Source organism: Schistocerca serialis, chromosome 8 (assembly GCF_023864345.2).
Source record: "Schistocerca serialis cubense isolate TAMUIC-IGC-003099 chromosome 8, iqSchSeri2.2, whole genome shotgun sequence".
Lineage (NCBI taxonomy): Eukaryota > Metazoa > Arthropoda > Insecta > Orthoptera > Acrididae > Schistocerca > Schistocerca serialis.
Window position 1 is genome coordinate 602,665,574 of NC_064645.1, and position 21,128 is coordinate 602,686,701.

The 21,128-nt window shown below is 44.4% G+C and overlaps 1 non-coding gene across 1 annotated transcript; it reads left to right on the forward strand.

The window, feature by feature from the left end:
• Positions 1-1,186: 1,186 nt before the first annotated feature.
• Positions 1,187-1,261, forward strand: Trnas-cga (transfer RNA serine (anticodon CGA)). The gene has a single exon. It is a non-coding gene; the product is annotated as a tRNA-Ser (tRNA).
• The last annotated feature ends 19,867 nt before the right edge of the window (positions 1,262-21,128 follow it).

The window sequence follows — 21,128 nt, forward strand, 5'->3', positions numbered from 1 at the left end:
TGTTGTTGTACCACGGTGGGTTCTTCCCGTCCCTCACAGTTTTACTCGGCACGTACCTGTCTAAAACACATTTTACGATTGCCTTGAACTTTTTCCATAAACACTCAACATTGTCAGTGTCGGAACAGAAATTTTCGTTTTGATCTGTTAGGTAGTCTGAAATCTGCCTTCTATTACTCTTGCTAAACAGATAAACCTCGCTCCCTTTTTGTATATTCCTATTAACTTCCATATTCAGGGATGCTGCAACGGCCTTATGATCACTGATTCCCTGTTCTGCACATACTGAGTCAAAAAGTTCGGGTCTGTTTGTTATCAGTAGGTCCAAGTTGTTATCTCCACGAGTCAGTTCTCTGTTTAATTGCTCGAGGTAATTTTCGGATAGTGCACTCAGTATAATGTCACTCGATGCTCTGTCCCTACCACCCGTCCTAAACATCTGAGTGTCCCAGTCTATATCTGGTAAATTGAAATCTCCACCTATGACTATAACATGCTTTGGCTCTTCAGTGTATGATCGAAAACGTTAATGCGTAACGTTACCGAATAACGTTATCCGCTGCAAGGCAGGCAGAATAGCTGTGAAAGCTGGAGTAAACGGTCTACAAACCGATAACTGCCCCAACAGTTGTGACCACAGGTGAAACCTGCCATCGTTGCTATGGTTATTAACACAGGCGCTTGTAATCGATACGAATCTAGCCTGACATGGGTGCCGTAGGGTCTCATTAATCATACTGTGCATCATAATCCTGGGTGAATTATAAAACTCTCAGGAAAGTTTAATGAGACAGAGTTGGTGATGGTCTGTCCGTGGACTAACGGTAAGCTCGATACACGACTTAGTACTGTCAGAGGTGTAGACTACGCACTGGCATCAGGCTTGCCGCTTTCTCTTCTTTTTCTCATGTCCATAAACCCCAAAAAGAAGAACTGAATTGGTGTCAGTTATAAAGGCTTGCACCAAACCAACACATCAAAATAATAACAAGGTGTAAGATAAAATGTAAAGATTCAGCTAGAAGTTTCCTAGCTCCTGCAGGTTTTATGACAAAATACAGTATCTCGTCTCCTACCTTCCAAACTTTACAGAAGCTCTTCTGCGAACCTTGCAGAACTGTGAAGTTTGTAAGGTAGGAGACGAGATACTGCCAGAAGTAAAGCTGTGAGCACCGGGCGTGAGTCGTGCTTCGGTAGCTCAGATGGTAGAGCACTTGCCCTCGAAAGGCAAAGGTCCCGAGTTCGAGTCTCGGTCGGGCACACAGATCTGCCAGGAAGTTTCATATCCCAGGAATGTTCGATAGGGTTCATCCATGGAGAACTTGTTGGCCACTCTAGTCGAGCGATGTCGTTGTCCTGAAGGAAGTCATTCACGAGATGTGTACGACGGGGGAGAGAAACGTCGTCCATGAAGACGAATGCCTCGCCAATATGCTGCCGATATGGTTGCACTATCGGTTGGAGGGTGGCGTTAACGTGTAGTACAGCCGTTACGGCGCCTTCCATGACCACCAGCGGCGTACATCGGCCCCACATAATGCCACCCCAAAACAGCATTGAACCTCTACCTGGCTGCACTCACTGGACAGTGTATCTAAGGCATTCAGCCTGAGCAGGTTGTCTCCAAACGCGTCTCCGACGATTGTCTGGTTGAAGGCACATGCCACACTCATCACTGAAGAGAACGTGATGCCAATCCTGAGCGGTCCATTCGGCATGTTTTTGGGCACATCTGTTCCGCACTGCATGCTGTCGTGGTGGCAAAGATGGACCTCACCATGGACGTCGGGGGTGAAGCTGCATATCACGCAGCCAGTTGCGCACAGTTTGAATCGTAACACGACTTCCTGTGGCTCTACGAATAGCCTTATTCAACATGCTGGCGTTGCTGCCAGGGTTCCCCCGAGCCATATTCAGTAGGCAGCAGTCATCCACTGCTGTGGTAGCCCTTGGGTGGCCTGAGCGAGGCATGTCATCGACAGTTCCTGTCTCTCTGTATCTCCTTCATGTCCGAACAACATAGCTTTGGTTCGTTCCAAGACGCCTGGACACAACCCTCGTTGAGAGCCCTTCCTGGTAGAAAGTAACAATGCGGACGTGACCGAACCGCAGTATTGACCGTCTAGGCATGGTTGAACTACAGACAACACGAGCTGTGTACCTCTTTCCTGGTGGTATGACTGGAACTGATCGGCTGTCGGACCCCCTCCGTCTAATAGGCGCTGGTCATGTATGGTTGTTTACATCTTGGGTGGGTTTTAGTGACATTTCTGAACAGTCAAAGGGACTGTATCTGTGATACAATATGCACAGTCAACGTCTATACTCAGGATTTCTGAGAACCAGGATGATGCAAAACTTTTTTTGATGTGTTTATATTCCAAAGCATAGACTGACAGGTGTATCCCTTATACGAACTGGGCATTTGCTCTAACAGTATTAAAGTATTCGCAATTACGAAGGACAACTATCAGCTGTAGATTGGAATGACGGCAATGAAAATTTGTGCCAGACCGGGACTCCAAACCAGATTTCCCGCTTATCGAGAGCGGTCACCTTACCATTTGGTTACTCGTGCACGACTGACGGCCTGACCCAACTTCCATATGTTACCAACCATGCGTGTACGACCTGTACTGGTACATGCATTATGTACTCGTATAATCTCCTAAAGATCAAACATTGTACTTGAAAGTCGTTTGCCCGGCATCTGCAGATAAATAAGATATTGCAGTGACTGTGTTATTCTGATCCTTTGGGCATACGGAAGCTTGGGTCTGGCCGTTAGTTATACACGGATAGCCAAATGGTGGCGGACGATGCAAGCGGTTCACTGTAAACAAACGTCCGATCAACACGGTACATCACTGCCAACGGTAAACAGATCACCCGATCACGCGTCCACAAGATAAATATGGCGAACTCGACTCTATGTCCAGACTGCAGGAACCAGACACGGACGAGCGCCCTCTCACACGTGGCGCGGCCGCTTAGCGCGTCAAGTTTTGTCGTTTTTTCTACGATTGGCTTCTACTATTTCCGGATGCGCAGTATTTCCCGCGCGCCAGAATCAACGCAGTCACATGGGTCCGTGGGCACGCGGTACGATACTTATTACACGATGGAACTGAAGATGTATTGGACTTTTGGAACCACCTACAAGAATGTCATTGCAAGATTGTAAGGAACCCAAAATATGGGCAATATTTTTCTAATCACTTAGGGAGTACCCTACGCAACCCTCCACGCAATTGGATCATCAGGTGTGCCAGCCTAGCTCTGACGTCATAAATGTTGTGCAATACTTTAAAAATCAAGGAAATAACCTGAAACATTTCTAGCATGTCAGGAGTAATACTAAATCAATATGTGTTGAATGTCAGTTCAATAACTTTAACCATTTTCGAAATTTGGACGTTTTCCTGTAAAAATCATTGGCGCAACAGAAAAGAGCTAGAAACCTAAAAATTTATATTTAGATTCCTTTTTCATAATAATTTAGTAGAAACAGTATTTTGGATCTCACAAATTAAAATTTTTGTTGAAATTCATAATTTTCTGGTTTTTGTCTTAGAAATTAAGGAAGCAAGATAGATTAAGTACGCGAATAAATAAGGCTAGGATGTTTAAATTTAAGTAGAAGGGAGATCCGCTATAATTGTAAAGATGTGAGAAGTTTCAACTGAATAACTATAAAACTATAGCCATAGCGTATCTCCAAAGGGCAAGTTCAGAGCACGTCTACTGCGTGTAGTGTAATTAAATTAATTCTCTCGCCCAAAATAATTGATTTAGCCACGTCAGACATTTATTAAGATTACTTACCTGTGTGCTGATTGCACATTTAAATTGAGAGCTTTATCAGCCATCAGCAAAGGAAGCAATGATTTATTCGATAACTTAAAGTGGTGCATTACTTGCCCAGCGGCTAGTCGGGAGAGCCGATTTGATCAGGCGTTCCCTTAGCCGTCTGCACCACCGCGGCTTTATATATAAGAACGCTGCACGAGGTAGTAAAGCCCCAGTTCTCTCCAGACGCTGATTAGCACATCACCTGTGCCAGGAGTCGCGTCACGTCGGTATCATTGCTATAAACAGCCTCGGATGCCGTAATAAGTTAGTCGGGATACGCGTAACCATGAATTCGTTTTCGAGTGAAGTGTTAATTCTGGGATGACTTTAATGATCTATCTTCAGTTTGCGTATGTCGTATTTTTGCGTGCCGCCACGGAACAGACATTCTACCATTATTTAGCGTGGCGTTTGATGAACATTATCATCAAATTATGGCGAGCATTCACTTAAACCTTTAATTTGAACAGTTATAGTTGCATCAGCGCATTAGACTCTGAACTGCTCTGGTAGTTGGATTGTGTGGATTCTTTTTTGGTCTGTGACTTTCAGAATATAGTGAACATTTGAGAGAGAATCGTTTTTGATTGTGAATCCCAGACAATCTCCTAATTCCTCAGAGCTATAAGCTGTAGCTATAAGTGTATTTCTCAGATGAAGTGGGCACTAGGAATTCTAACTACAGGCTTCACGTTTTGCTAATCACTTTCTGGTTGCCAACATTGTAGTTAGAGAGCCAGTGTTGAGAACGGCAAACATCATTAAATAAATAATAGGAACATTTTATATAACAATTATTCCACCCGCTGCCCCACATATGTTGCTAATCGGCCGGGAAATGCATCTTTTCTACATTACATTCTACATTTTAAACAACAAATAATTCCACCCACCGCCCCACAATTGATGCATCGGGCGGGAAAAACAAAACATTATTATATATAACAATTATCCCTCCAGCCGCCCCACAATACGATATGTGTGAAGACGTACCTGGATGATGAAGCGTAAGGAGAGTAGCGACGCACCATTCTGCATTGTCTACGAAGCACATTTTTCGTTTCCCCATGTATACTACCCTGGTGGAGGAAAGTACTGAGACATTTGTTTTGTTTACTTAGTGCACGATGCATCGTCAGGTACACACGTATTTTCGGTGCGCGACACGGGAACTACAAATTAAAAATATATTTAAAAAATATAATAAAATAAAATAAACCTTAAAAGAAAGTAATGTCCCACTGCTGATACCCTCTCACCATTCGTAATACCTTGACGTGTGATGGGGACACCGTTGGCATGCCTCGGGTTACGACCCCCTTCCATACCTCATCTAAGTGGACAAAAAAGGCAAGGTGACGGCTCGCGATAAGCGGCAAGTCAGGGTTCGAATACCGGTCCGCAACAAATTTTCATTGTCGTTATTCCACTCTACACCTGATGGTTGTCCTTATTCGCAATTGCGAATACATCTAATGTATTTTATAACGGCTGTAGTCGGTGCACTGCCTGCATGTCCAAAGTAGCTTTGCATCTTAATCAAAATAACACCGGCACTGTAATATCGGATAGCATTAAAGTCCTTAAAACAAAGTGTGCGTTTACTTTAACAGCATAAAAGTATAATCAGAGATTTACTCCAACAGCCGGAGCGGCACTGGCCGGCACCAGCCCGCCCCTCACTCTTCTCTCCTCTAAGCCCCTCTGGCCTCAGGAGAGCAGGCAAAGACCTTCGTACCTTGTAACTACATGTATATAGATGCCCGAGGAACCATCCACAATCCCTGTGCATTGCATGATTCTGAAACACAGAAGGAATAATTTCGTTATACCTGAGTCTCACTCTCACTATTTCCGTTAAAACACACGGCTAAACTGATTTCTGCACGTTTATGCCGTCTCCCTGTAGGCTGCCTCCTCGCATTGGCGTTCCCCTTTGACCTATTAAGTACTTAACTACAGATAAAGAACATGAATATTGTGGAGTGTGTGTAAGAAGCAGAGTGGTTGGCAATGCACAGTACCAAGAGTCAACAGGCGACAGTGAAAATGTTTGTAGCATATACATTCTTTAGGGAGAGACAGAAGCTGAAGCTGTGTCCCCTAGTGGCCAGAATTGTCAGTATTGCCATGGTAGGCAACGGGTGGAGTGTAGGTGAAAGATGTATGGCCCAATGATGATCCCGCAGAGTATACTCCTTTGCCTGCGAATCACCTGCGTATCACGCACCAGCATTCTTACTTACACACCTACCCCTGTGGACGAGTACTTGGCAGGCTAGAGGGAAACGTCGACAACCAGAAGGCAGACCATAAATAGATACCACGCGCGTGCCGAATTTGCTTTAGCCATGCATATTGACGGAAATATAGTGCAAATGAGGCTTTGATGTATCAAAATTGTTCAGAGATAAGCTGTAGCTCTAATTTGGCAGAATGGTTTATCTAAATAACGCCCGTCACTGTGCCCGAGTGGTTCTAGCCGCTTCAGTCCGGAACCGCGCTGCTGCTACGGTTGCAGGTTCGAATCCTGCCTCGGCCATGGATGTGTGTGATGTCCTTAGGTAGGTTAGGTTTAAGTAGTTCTAAGTCTAGAGGACTGATGACCTCAGATGTTGAGACCCATAGTGCTTAGAGCGAACCATTCTAAATAACGTGGAAGGAAGATATGTTAGAAGGAGAGTCTTTAACACCCGTTCAACAACAATATTCTAAGATGGGAGTAGCTCGGATTGAATAAGGATGCTGAAGGACATCAGACGTGCCTTCGTTGAAGGAACTTACTGAACTGATTTGAGGAAGCCACATAAAATCGAAACCTGGGGAACTAGACGCTTCTTCTGAATACAGTCCTGTATCTCTGTTATTTCTCACTCTCGGTCAAGATATTTTAACACTGAGTGATAATACACAACAAAATTTTTCCTATGTGATTGCTAAGCATAGCGGTTTTTTCCACGATGATACTGAAGCGAGTGTGGTTTCATACAATAAGACATAGCACTTTATTTTAGGTACTAGGCGAGTCTGGAAAAGTTAACTTGTGTGTGGTTACACGTTCCTTAGAACATTTACACGATCCTTTGATCGAAAAGATGTGGAACAAGTCAGGCATATATATATAGGATTAGTGTTAATATGAACACATTATCTTTTAGTTCTACTCATGCAACTGCACTTTAAAACAAAGACTTTTTTCAGTCTACCAGTTTTTAAATAGGTAAAAGTGAAATAGGTAAAAGTGAAATAGGTAAAATTTTTTCATAGGTAAAAGCGTGTACCGAGTTTCTCTCTGCGTTTCTGCAACAGGTGAACGTCTAGGTGAGGGCAGCTGCCACAAAAATAACTATGCAAACTGCAGAATAATGAAATGGTAGTCCTACAGTAACTAACATTCTAGAATTCGAATTCGTGGTACGTTCCTATGGGACCAAACGTCTGAGGTCATCGGTCCCTAGGCTTGAAAACTACTTAATCTAACCTAAACTAACTTACGCTAAGGACAACGCACACACCCATGCTCGAGGGAGGACTCGAACCTCCGACGGGGGCAGCCGCGCGAACCGTGGCAACGCGCCCCAGACTGCAAGGCTACCCCGCGCGGAACAGTCTAGAGAATAAGAGTGTAACAAAAATACTCAATAATGCTGAAAGATATTTGGGCATAAAAAAGAATAATAATTGTGTCCATGTAAGGCGCATCAGAATTTCCATAATGTTGAGGATGTCTTAGGGCTGTGCAACACAATTATCGTAATCAGTTTTTAAAGGTCACCGTTTTACACGTATTTGTGGAGGTTTCTTCAGGTAATTGAGAAAATGCTAAGCTGATTTTTTAAAAAATTTCTTTGTCACGATCCTGCATTGACTACAGGTCATGACAGAGAACCAATAAAGCTGAACAGATGTACCTCAGTGTTATACAGTTTCTTTCATACAAGTAAGAGTAACCAAACTGTCGGGGAAAATATATAAAGTTTTGGTTGTGTTCTTTGAGCCGTTACAAGCGTCATCTGTTCTACCCCAACGTTTTCACTATTTCAGCCGATGAGATTACGGCTTCCACTACACCCTTCATTGTCTCTGAGAAACTTTCTGTGGAATGTTGGCGAGACCATTTGCGGAAACACTGCTCGCTATACATTCGCTTGATGTGCTTTTATGCAGAAGAAAAATGTCGCTGTTGTTCGCCTGCTACGCAAACTGCTGTTGGGCACCCGAGTTTCCATTCTCCTGGGAGATGCGACGGCAGGATAAGCCCAACCTCGGCCCGTCCCGTGAACATCTCCGCTAGCCAGCATTCTGGGGTCTCGGGTTGACCGTTAGCTGCCAAGAGTTGGGAAACCAGGCGAGACTTGACGGGATGAGGCGGCTGGAAGCCGCCATTTGTTGCGGAGGCCCCACTATGAGTTGCTTTTCCGCGCCCCTCTAGACAAAGACTCCTTAATTCCAGTGACACGTTTTTCACATTCACGATTCTACTAACATTGTGGCACTCCAACAATTCTGTAACAGTGCTGCAGCACTCAACGCAAAGCACTCGGTGTTAAAAAGATAAGCAGGGTAATCCTAATATGGGTTTTTCTAGTCTCCCCGTATTCTTTCAGACAAATCGCACGGCATCCTTGTCCAAATGGTATGCTTCTAACGACATCGAGGGATGTCTTAGTGTCATACGTCTTCCAGAACTCGCTAATAAAGACATTTCCACATGATCTGCCAACACTCGAGTATTTTAAACGAGACATCGCATGTCTTAATTCGTGCATCTTCTGCCAATCTTCAGTTTGCATATTCTCCGGCATATAATTCTGATTTTTGTTTCACTTCTCTCTTAAGAAAAACTGGGCTTATTGTGACTGTGCACCCTAAATATCGAACGCAACGACTTCGGATAAATTAACGTGTTTTACTAGCGATTTAAATATATTTTTGTTGTGGTCTTCAGTCCAACGACTGGGTTGATTCAGCTCTCCACACAACTTTATCCTGTACAAACCTCTTCATCTCCGAGTAACTACTGCAGACTACATCCTTTTGAATCTCCTTCGTGTATTCATCTCTTGGTTTCCCTCGACTATTTACCCTCCATGCTACCCTCCAATATTAAATTGATCCCTTGATGCCTCAGAACGTGCCTATCAATCGATCCCTACTTCGAGTCAAGTTGCGCCACAAATTCCTCTACTCTCCAATTCTGTTCACCACCTCCTCATTAGTTACGTTATCTACCCATCTAATCTTCAGCAGTACTGTGCAGCACCACTTTTCAAAAGCTTCTATTCTCTTCTTGTCTAACCTGTTTATCCTCCATGTTTCACTTCCGTACATGGCTACACTCCATACAAACATTTTCAGTAAAGACTTTCTGACACTTAAATCTATACTCGATGTTAACAAATTTCTCTTCTTCAGAAATTCTTTTCTTGCCATCGCCAGTTTACTTTTTATATCCTCTCTACTTCGACATCACCAGTTATTTTACCGCCTAAAACAGCAAAAGTCATCTGCTTATCCAATGTTTCGTTTCCTTATCTACTTCCCGTAGCATCGCATTAAATCCGACTACATTCCATTATCCATGTTTTGCTTTTGTTGATGTTCATCTTATATCCTCCTTTCGAAACACTGTCCATTTCGTTGAACTGCTTTTCCGAGTCCTTTTCTGTCTTTGGCAAAATTACAATGTCATCGGAAAACCTCAAGGTTTTATTTCTTCTCCCTCGATTTTAATTTCTATTCCAAATTTTTCGTTTGTTTTGTATACTTCTTGCTCAATATACAGATTGAATAATATCGGCGATAGGCTAAAAATCTTGTCTCAATCCCGTCCCAACCACTGCTTCCTTTTCGTGCCCTTCGACTCTTAGAACTGCCGTCCGGATTCTGTACAAATTGTAAATCGTCTTTCGCTGCCTGTATTTTACCCCTGCCACCTTCAGAATTTGAAAGGGAGTATCGCATTTAACATTCGCAAGCACTTTCTCTAAGTCTACAAATGCTACAAATATAGGTTTGTCTTTCCTTAATCTCTATTTTAAGATAAGTCGTAGGGTCACTATTGCCTCCACGTATTCCTGCATTTCTACGCAATCCAAACTGATCTTCCCCGAGGTCGGCTTCTACCAGTTTCTCCATTCGTCTGCATAGAAATCTTGTTAGTATTTTGGATTTAAATATACGCGCAGCACGGTGTGAGCACATGCACAGAAAATTCACGGGAGAGTTATATATATTAGAAGATAGCAACTAGTAACAGAATGCTGCTATAGTAGGTAAAATATATACTAAAAATTAGGGAAAAAGATTAGCAGAGCACAGGGGTTAGACAAAAGTATCGAAACAACGCGAGAAATGCATGCTTTGCCATGTAACCTCCCCACAAAAATTTGTAAAAACGTCAATAATTAAATTTTAGTGGGAATAGAGCCAAGTGTAACCTCCCCGTGAAAATACGAAAATGAAAAGAATTGAATAAACTTGCAAATAGTCTCAAATGTTAGCTTCCCACAGTAATAAAACTCAATGATAATAAAAATGTGCAAAAAATATGAAGTCCCCACAAAATTACTGAACAATAATGACCCAATGTAAACTCAACACAAAAATTGAGAAATGAACATTAATCATTAAAGCCACAATAATAGGGCAGCATCGCTGACCTTAGCCCCTGTGCAATAATTAACCTGATAAATTGATTCTGGGTGGAAAAGCATAGGAAATATTGTTTCAATTAGAATGATTATTTTTTTTAGAACGATTGCTTTGAAAACAAAATTATTATTGGGGCATTTATTGAACAAATTAATTACAATTAACATACATTACATTATCAGATGTGCGCAATGCTGCTCCATTACCTTATTTAACAATATACCCCGTCCCGAACCTTGTCCAGAGACCCATATCGACGCCCGCCGACTCCTCACACACAACTCCTACTCGCAACTGAACTACATGCTCTCGCGACTCGCTACGTACAACTACTTTCTCGCAACTGAACACTCGTGCGGTCAAGCGCAGACTAGCAACGATAAACAACTCTCTGGTCAGAGATTCTGTCATGCCTCGCCATCGCTGCTACTGAATACATACACGTTTCAGCCATAAATGCAGATATCAGCCAAGCCTGCAGGTGGGGCTGTTCTATATTCTCCCTAACTTCATCTGATCAATATCCTAAATACGTTGCAAGTATCAGTCGGCGTCAGAACAGTGTTATCTGTAGTCCTGAGTGCATCATGTCGGAGGTAAGAGAATTCGAACGTGGACATTGTTTGTTATTTCTTTAGCAAGGTAGCCGAAGCGTCTGGTAAGAGGCACCATAATGAACATTTATACCGCGTGTACGCGGCATAAAAGCGGAAAAACATGATCCGTTAAGTTATGAAACTTGGTTTTCACTGACCGTAACATTGCTATCCTGAGTGAAAGTGAAGAAGAATTAAATGATCTGCTGAACGGAATGAACAGTCTAATGAGTACACAGTATGGTTTGAGAGTAAACCGGAGAAAGACGAAGGTAATGAGAAGTAGTAGAAATGAGAACAGCGAGAAACTTAACATCAGGATTGATGGTCACGAAGTCAATGAAGTTAAGGAATTCTGCTACCTAGGCAGTAAAATAACCAATGACGGACGGAGCAAGGAGGACATCAAAAGCAGACTCGCTATGGCAAAAAAAGGCATTTCTGGCCAAGCGAAGTCTACTAATATCAAATACCGGCCTTAATTTGAGGAAGAAATTTCTGAGGATGTACGTCTGGAGTACAGCATTGTATGGTAGTGAAACATGGACTGTGGGAAAACCGGAACAGAAGAGAATCGAAGCATTTGAGATGTGGTGCTATAGACGAATGTTGAAAATTAGGTGGACTGATAAGGTAAGGAATGAGGAGGTTCTACGCAGAATCGGAGAGGAAAGGAATATGTGGAAAACACTGATAAGGAGAAGGGACAGGATGATGGGACATCCGCTAAGACATGAGGGAATGACTTCCATGATACTAGAGGGAGCTGTAGAGGGCAAAAACTGTAGAGGAAGACAGAGATTGGAATACGTCAAGCAGGTAATTGAGGACGTAGGTTGCAAGTGCTACTCTGAGATGAAGAGGTTAGCACAGGAAAGGAATTCGTGGCGGGCCGCAATCAAACCAGTCAGTAGACTGATGAAAAAAAAAAAAGAGGACGAAAGCTGCAAATATCACTGCAGAGCTGAATGTAGCATTCGCGAACCTCGTGAGCACCAAAGAGGGATTTGCGGGCAGCGCTCCTCATCACAGATGATGCAAATGCCCGTAACAAGAAAACATGGTGCCGAAGCCATAAAACCTGGATTATGGAGCAATGGAAGGTAGTAATTTGGTCCTATGAGTCCTCTTTCATGCGGTTTCTAATTCCTGGCCGAGTTTACGTCCCAAGAACGGAACATGGCGGGGGTTTTGTGATGATTTGGGCAGCCATATTGTGCTGTTCTATGGGCCTCAAGGTTTCTCTGTAAGGTCACATTACCGTAAGCGATTATGTGACCACATTGGGTAATCACGTCTATCCCGTGGTACAATGATTGTTCCCCGATGGTGATTCTGTGCTCCAAGACGACAGCTCACACTGTCCAGGACTGATTTTGTGAGCACAATATGAACTGTCTCATCTTCCTTGTCCACCACAGTCGTCGGATCTCGATATTACTCAGCCTTTGTGGCCTGCTTAGGAGCGAAGGGTGCCTGAACGCTATCCACATCCATCTTCTTTACCTGAACTTGCCCGTATGATGCAGAAAGAATGGCACAAGATCCCCTTGAAAACCATACAAGACCTGAATGGAGGCGGTTTTGAATGCCAGCCATTTTTCTACACCGTACTGGGCATGGTAAGGTGTTTTTGGCAATTTCATATTTCTGTTCATCTCCTCTATCACACTGAAACGAGAAGTGGTTTGCGTCATTATTATGCTGCATCAAATACAATAGGACGTAATTCTCGTAGAAGTATCTTTTGAGCATAGTTTCGCACGGACAGCACTGTATGGAACACTCAAGGGCGCGCCACCCACAATACGATGGATACAATCGAATGTGCTGAATGTGAGTGTCGATATGTTGCAAGCGGGGTAGGTTCAAATGGCTCTGAGCACTATGGGACTTCTGTCATCAGTCCCCTAGAACTTAGAACTACTTAAACCTAACTAACCTAAGGACATCACACACATCCATGCCCGAGGCAGGATTCGAACGTGCGACCGTAGCGGTCGCGCGGTTCCAGGCGGTAGCGCCTAGAACCGCTCGGCCACCCCGGCCGGCAGCGGGGTAGGTATTTCTCCATCAGATGTATTGAGCACTAACATGAGCTGCAACAACTGTAATTCCTCATTTTGTGCAAGTCTGCGTAATTACACTCTAAGACACAGACAAAAATAAAGACGAGCCACGAAGAAATTATCGGTATGGGAGAGAAATCGGTAGATGATTACAATTTTAGAAAAATTAGATGATATGATCAAGGCAAACGTGTTAGTCCACCTCTGCCCCTTTTGCAACCAGTTATTGACAGAGTTGTGGGTATCCTACTGAGGGATACGTGCCAAATTCTGTCCTATTGGCTCGTGTTATACCGTCGAATTCCCGAGATGATTGGAGGGCCCTGCTGGTCATCGTGCCTCATTTCGAAGCGAAACTCATTACGAAAGATAATTCAGTCAATTCAGTCAATGACATTCCAGCCCGAAGACGTGTCTGGAGGCATCCCGTATAGAGATGAGACAGCAAACTGTCACCCACCTTGCAGCCCGCCAACCAAGAGTTACGGTCTGAGATGCGATTTCTGTTGTGGACTGGCAAGACAGCCAATCCACTGTGACGGGTAGCCGAAAGACACGCGTTTAAGCTCACGCAGGCTGGCGTGAGGTCTGGAACAGTTAAAGGAGGTGAGACTAGTAAAAAAAGGTACGTGGCTTCTGGAATACTTAACTTTAATCCATAATTGGTGAACATCGGTCTGACGGTACATGCTTCACAAGATAAATAGCAATTGATAATGGCGCCTTGCTAGGTCGTAGCAAATGACGTAGCTGAAGGCTATGCTAAACTATAGTCTCGGCAAATGAGAGCGTAATTTGTCAGTGAACCATCGCTAGCAAAGTCTGCTGTACAACTGGGGCGAGTGCTAGGACGTCTCTCTAGACCTGCCGTGTGGCGGCGCTCGGTCTGCAATCACTGATAGTGGCGACACGCAGGTCCGACGTATACTACCGGACCGCGGCCGATTTAAAGGCTACCACCTAGCAAGTGTGGTGCCTGGCGGTGACACCACAATTTCATTTCATAGTAGGGTTCCTGTGGTGTCACCTGTGCCACCTTTACAGCAGACCGTTTCGTCACCGATACTCTAGGCTCCGTTTCGTAATCCTTCAAGGCAAGCCATGCTGGGATTACGGTACAACAATGTGGTGCCTGTCCGCACCTGGTGAGAGTTCCTGCTGTTTGTCTTGGTTCTTGACCTTACTATGAAAGAATTAGGAACTTGGAGCAGAGATGAGTGTAGTACTGCATCCCAGTCCAGGACGACATGTGGAACGCCTCCTTTAACAGAGAAGAGTGTGTAGTAAAGTGTAACGAGTAACGTCCTGAAGCAGTACTGTATTTCGTGTTATGATAGGTCGTGGATGAAACCTAAGCGCAGACAGACAGGGATTTAATCGTAAATTTACATTTCAAATGCATTTGTACTAAATAGGAGCATAATTTATACTTCAGTCAAAGAGAGCTCGTAACCACACGTTGACATTTATCTCTCAATATGGTTCTGTCTCGTACCTGCGTGTAATGGAACGGTTTTGGTTCCATTAAAGTGTAATTCCACGTGTGTCAGGTTTCGCTACAAATTACGATACACCATGTATAGAAAATAGAATTATGCAGAGTATATCTGCGAAATGCATCGACGCTATGTATCGACAGTATTGTGAGGAAGTATGAATGTCGACACTATTTCTACAAAACGTTGGTTCAAATGGCTCTGAGCACTATGGGACTTAACTTCTGAGGTCATCAGTCCCCCATAACTTAGAACTACTTAAACCTAACTAACCTAAGGACATCACACACATCCATGCCCGAGGCGGTCGCGCGATTCCAGGCTGTAGCGCCTAGAACCGCTCGGCCACCCCGGCCGGCTACAAAATATTGATATATCCCATGTATCGTTGTCATCTCTATATTGTGGCGTTGCAGGATGGAGCTGCTGGGATTATTTTGCATCGCCACGTTGACAATGTCCTAAAGATTTTGAGAAAACGTTGAGACTTTAATGAAGGTGATTTTCATTGTCAGTCCTTCACACTTCGAGTCCAATGCAATAACACTTTTGGCCATTTTCCTTTGCACTAATCTGCCCTCGGCTCAAAGAGCTATATTTTTGCAAGGACGTAAATATTCCGCTATATGTAACGATTCCCTTACTGCTCGTAGCACATTTTCCCGGTTTTCTGTGTAGATGCGTAGTCTGTAAGTCCGCAGCAAGTTATCTCTCTTTTGTGACTGTCACTGTACGTTTAGCCACATAGTATCTTGGCAGCTGTATTCAGAATATCTGAGGAAGATATTGTAGCTACGAATACCAGCACTTCTCTGGCCCTATAGAAGGAAATATGAGAGAAATTTGTACAAGGTTGTAAACATCAGTCTCTACATGCCCGCGTCACCCGTTCTCGCACATTTAAATTCGTGCATGATGGACTGATAAGTAAAGGTTGTCAAGCTGCGGCCTTGAGTACGTCGCGATGGATGCAGCCCGAAGTACGTGCGGGGTCGGGTGCTCGGCTGACTCATGCCCCACCACGCGCCCCCGAGACGGGTGGCTGATCTAAGGAGAGAGTCACGTGTCGTTTGGAAGGCTTACGCGACTGTAGCGTAGGTAGTCCCCTCCCCGGCAAAGCTTGCATCCTGTTAGTCGTCAGCGAGGTGGAGCATTGCCTCGGGGTTTCCAGAAAGACCAGAGCACAGCAACTGCCGCAGTCGAAGTGACTGACGACTTGAAGCACGTCGTGACCTGCGTGAAACGACCATTTGAATACTACCTGACTTCAGTAATGATTTTGCTATAATTGTGGCCATGGAGTTTTAGCCGGTAGACAACTACGATCCGGCGCTGTAGGGTATGGGGTGAACCTCAGATAGGCGCGGGGAGTTTTTCTCGGCCGCAGGTCCACTCAGCCTGCTGTCAAATGAGTACCGGAAATCTTTCCGGGGATAAAAGGCGGGCGGGGTGATAACTCTGCTACTCCCCCTCTCCTGGTGCCACGGTGGAGACTTCTATCCAGAGCCAGTCCATGGGATTTCACCACAAACTTTACCTTTTGTATTTCTTTCAAAATTTTACTTGCGAAAGTGAAATACTGAATTTTTTCAAACAATGCAACGCTCTGGTTCAACAGGTACTTTAAAAACATATATAAAATCACGAAAGCATAAGTTCCGAGGAGTCCCATAGGGTTCAGTCCTTGACCCTCTAATTTTTTCGCTTTATATTCATATTTCATCTGTCCTACTTTCTTGTAGCCGCCATTTGCTCCTACACGCTGACGATATTCAGGTGTATCTCAGTACCAGCCTTAGAAACATCGCTGCGTCCATATAACATATGACTGGTGACCTGTGTTCAGAGTCACGAGAGGCATAAATCATTAAGATCATTCAGGTTTTTGTAACACATATGAATTACGACCTTCGTTCCCTATGACGATAGGCGCAATGGCTCAGTCGTAAACTTAATTAAAATTAAGATTGGTAGGCACTGGTATCAACAAGCTTAGAGCGATCACATAACCTCAGTTTATGTGATCGCTTTAAGCTTGTTGATACCAGTGCCTACCAATTTTAATTGTATATTACAGCACTGAGGATGGTCACTAAGTGACCGAAAATCGATTTTGCGGTTAATAAAACAAAAAAATACGACCAACGCTGTTTCTCCTTCCAATTATATCCATTATCTGGTCGTGGTGCACAGAACACTCCATGCAGTCGCCAATCAATTCGGGATGTGTTCTAGAACTTGTGAGCACGGTAGCCGGAATCGGCGCTAGCGGTGCATGCGCTGTGTCAGGATGTCCAGGATGTCAACGCATCTGCCTGTTCACTTGTCTGCACTACAAGCCGCTCATTTCTGCTTCAACATTAGTTTCATGCATGCATGTATACAAATGAGAAGTTGGATATGCTAGTTTTATATGGTGAATGAAAAACAAATGCCGTAAAGACAGTACAGCGGGCCGACTGGGTGGACGAGCGGTTCTAGGCGCTTCAGTCTGGAACCGCGCGACCACTATGGTCGCAGGTTCGAATCCTGCCTCGGGCATGGATGTGTGTGATGTCCTTAGGTTAGTTAGGTTTAAGTAGTTCTAAGTTCTAGGGGACTGACGACCTTACAAGTTAAGTCCCATAGTGCTCAGATCCATTTGTACCAGTTTTGAGCACTCAGAGATGCATTCTATGACGAAGCCCAAACTACATCAGACGGTATGTGTCGTCATATTGCAAGAACATGCTCTACCGTATCATCCACCGTACATAGAGCTGTTCATCGTTCTTTCGAACGGCGATTGCAAATGTGCCTTTCAGTGCGTGGTTAATATTTTGAGAACATGCTTAAATAAAGGATTTCTTTTTTTTGTTTTTTTTTGTTTTTTTTGTTTTTGTTTTGTTTTGAAGACAAAATTTATGTTACGTCGTGATCTGGTTGGTTACGAAATCATTGTTAGTAAATTGTTTATTTCATTTACGTGTGTACGAAATTGAGCTGCACTGTCAAATAAGTCGACAGTATTTACTGCACGTAGCCGGTAACAATATCATTATTCTCTTACGTTAAGCATGAAACTATGTTTCGTTAAGAAGAATATTTATTTTGTGGTGTACAGGTGGTAAATGAAGTATTTTTAATAAAATGCTTAGTTCAACGAATGTATCCCATACGATATAATTTAGAGCAGTGTAGGTAGAGGCAGTTGTCTGACAGCATGTGTTTTACACCCAAGAAGCACACAGCCACATACAGGAAAAGACAGGCCAAATCGTCCTAACATTTAGATATTTAATACAGTGCTTTCTTTTTGCAGCGTGTAAGTCGTCTTTATTTTTGAAGAGTGAACAGCTGATTTCTCTGTTTCAGGTCATGTAAATCTGCGGGGATGTACCGATGTGAAATACGCTAGATGTTAGCCCATGTCGTATTTCCATATACAACATTTGTTGTTGAACTTGCATCTATATTGTAGGTTATGTCAACAGGAAATAAAGCTTTATTCTCATAGCGAAAACCTATCTTATGGTACACAAATACACAGCCTGGTCTGAGACACCTGCCAGTGATTCCTTTATATCAACCCCTTCAAGACCCAGGAGATCATCATAAGCCACACCACCCACTCCTGTCTCCATGATTTCTATCTAACCATTTACGGCCATCCTATCCACCTCACTCATACCCTCACCCTCGACCGCCACCTCACCAGGACTCTCCATCTCCTTACAATCCGAACACAAAACTCACAACTGACTCCGCCTCCTGAAACTCCTGTCCAACTGGACATCCTTCCACCATCCTTGATACACCCCATTGTTTGTTATGCCAGCATTGCTTTGAGTTTCGCCTCTCCCAGTTTCTATAAAGCCCTCCAAATCCTCGAACGCCATGCACTCCATCTCGCCTTCCATACTCGCCTTCCATCCCCCATGTGCATCTACTACGACCTAATTCCCTTCCCCAGCCTTCTGCTTTTCCTTGAACACATCCGCATCCCGTATATTGTCCACCAACTCAATCCCCCCACCCCCTGGTGTCCCCTTTCCTCTCCACCCCAGCCGGTTGCCACACCTTTACCGTTGTTGCTCGCCCTCTCTCCATCTCCACACCCTCTACCTCCTTTCCCAACACAACTTCCAGCACCTACCCCTCCCAGATGATGAGCTTAGCCTTGACATCAACCCCTCCTACCAGCTCTAACCCCACCTTCCTCCTTCTCAGGTCTCCTTCTCCCCACCCTCCCCTCTCCTGAGTGGCTTTCCCTCTCCTAAACCCCCTCTCTCTCCTGTGCTCCGCTTCAGTGACTCTGCACTCCCTCCTGCCTTGTCTTCGCTCCTCATCTCCCGCCCTGCCTGTCTCCTTCTTCTTGGTGCACCGCCTGCACCCTGTTTTTCCTCTTCCTCCCCCTCCTCCCCCCCCCCCCCCCGCAGCCACCCGACGCACCTTGCTTCCCTCTTTTTCCCTTCTCTCCAACCTCCAATCCCTCCACATGTCCCTACCAACGGTTTTTTATTCATCATGAGTGCTCCACAATTTTCCAGTGGTTTTTAAGTGTCTTACTCTGTGTGATTTTTATCCTGTGGCCGACTTTTAACTTGTGTTTGGCTGTACTGTTTTTTAAGTGCACTTTGATTTGCCACCTGTGTTCTTTTGACTTTATGTCGACTTTTTAACTGTCCCCCATTGCATGTTCCCATCTTAGTGTATTTTTTAACTCCCATCATCTCTGCTTACTGTGTATTTTCTGTCCACCTTTTATCACCCCTTTTTATGTGATCACCCTTCTGTATTTTTGTAAAGCCAACTGGCTGAAGAGTGGTGGACTGTGTCGCTGGCAGCCCTCCCCTGCCCATATGAGGCAGGGGAATGAAACTACAATAAAGAAATAGAAAGAAAAAAAACGAGACGCCTACTAGGCAGAATTTGCACCGCAAACGCCATCTCACTGTAATTGCCCTCTCAAGAGCTATCGAATGCAGTTATAAATAGTATACGGTTCCATTCAAAAAAAACGTACTGAGTTGATACCAGCACAAAAACATTAACCGAACAAAAACATACTTCCAGACTGAAGTTTTCACTCTGCAGTGGAGTGTGTGCTGGTGTGAAACTCCCTAGGAGATTAAAACTGTGTGCCAGACCGAAACTCGGACTCGGGACCTTTGTCTTTCATGGCAAGTGCTCTACCGACTGAGCTACTCAACCACCACTCAGGACCCTTCCTCAGTTCAGCCAGTACTTCGTCTCCTACCTTCCAAACTTCACAAAAGTTCTCCTGCCAACCTTGCAGAACTAGCGCTCCAGGAAGAAACGATATTGCAGAGACATGGCTTAGCCACAGCCAGGCGGATGTTTCCAGAATGAGCACTTTCCCACGAAAGGAAAAGGTCCCGAGTTCGAGTTTCAGTCTGGCACACAGTTTTTAACCTGCCAAGAAGTTTCATAAAAACATGTGCCTCTCGGCGCTCTAACATTTGCCGGCAACCAAGTTTCGACATTCGTAAGCTTTAACGAACTAAAACGGATATTGCGTCTTATGTCACTCAAATGGTGTGCAGAAGTTAAGGACGAAAGGGCTTTCGCATGATGTGTGTCACTGCTAACACAGCTCCATGAAACTTGGGCCATACACAAAAATGGTTCAAATGGCTCTGAGCACTATGGGACTTAACAGCTATGGTCATCAGTCCCCTAGAACTTAGAACTACTTAAACCTAACTAATCTAAGGACGTCACACAACACCCAGTCCTCACGAGGCAGAGAAAATCCCTGACCCCGCCGGGAATCGAACCCGGGAACCCGGGCGTGGGAAGCGAGAACGCTACCGCACGACCACGAGTTGCGGACTGGGCCATACACAGAAAGAACTGCTAGGATATAGTAAAAGATGTAACTGCAAGAAATATGCAATGAGACGAACAGATATGACACTGTTACCCATGAACAATAATTACACTGAAGTCACCGCAATTCATGGTGGTTCCCTGGACTTCACAAACGGCGGGATGTGTTCTTTAGTAGGGTGTGTGATCACAACGGAGTTCAATGCATGTTCTGCTGCATGCTGCCACGCTGGCCAGAAGGGTGGTAAAGAGTTCTGTGCTCGACAACTGGTGCATGTGGACGTACAGCAACACGTCACCCACATGTATTCGCTGTGATTTAAATCAGAGATGCTGAAGGGCCAGTCCATTCGCCGAATATCCTTCCGAGCCAAGAGCTTCCCCGCTTGCGCAGTTCGATGGGGTTGCGATCGTCATCCATAAAAATGAAGTCCGGACCGAATGCACACATAAAAGTAAGTCGCAAATGGGGGAGCAGTGGTGTGCCACAACAATGTTCACAGATGAGTGTACCATGGTCGAAGGTTTGGAGGTCGGTACACCCATGCAATATGATGCCTATCCTCATTACAGCACCTGGACCAAGAAAACGATCATGTTCGTCAGTGCCGGATGTACCCTCATATGGC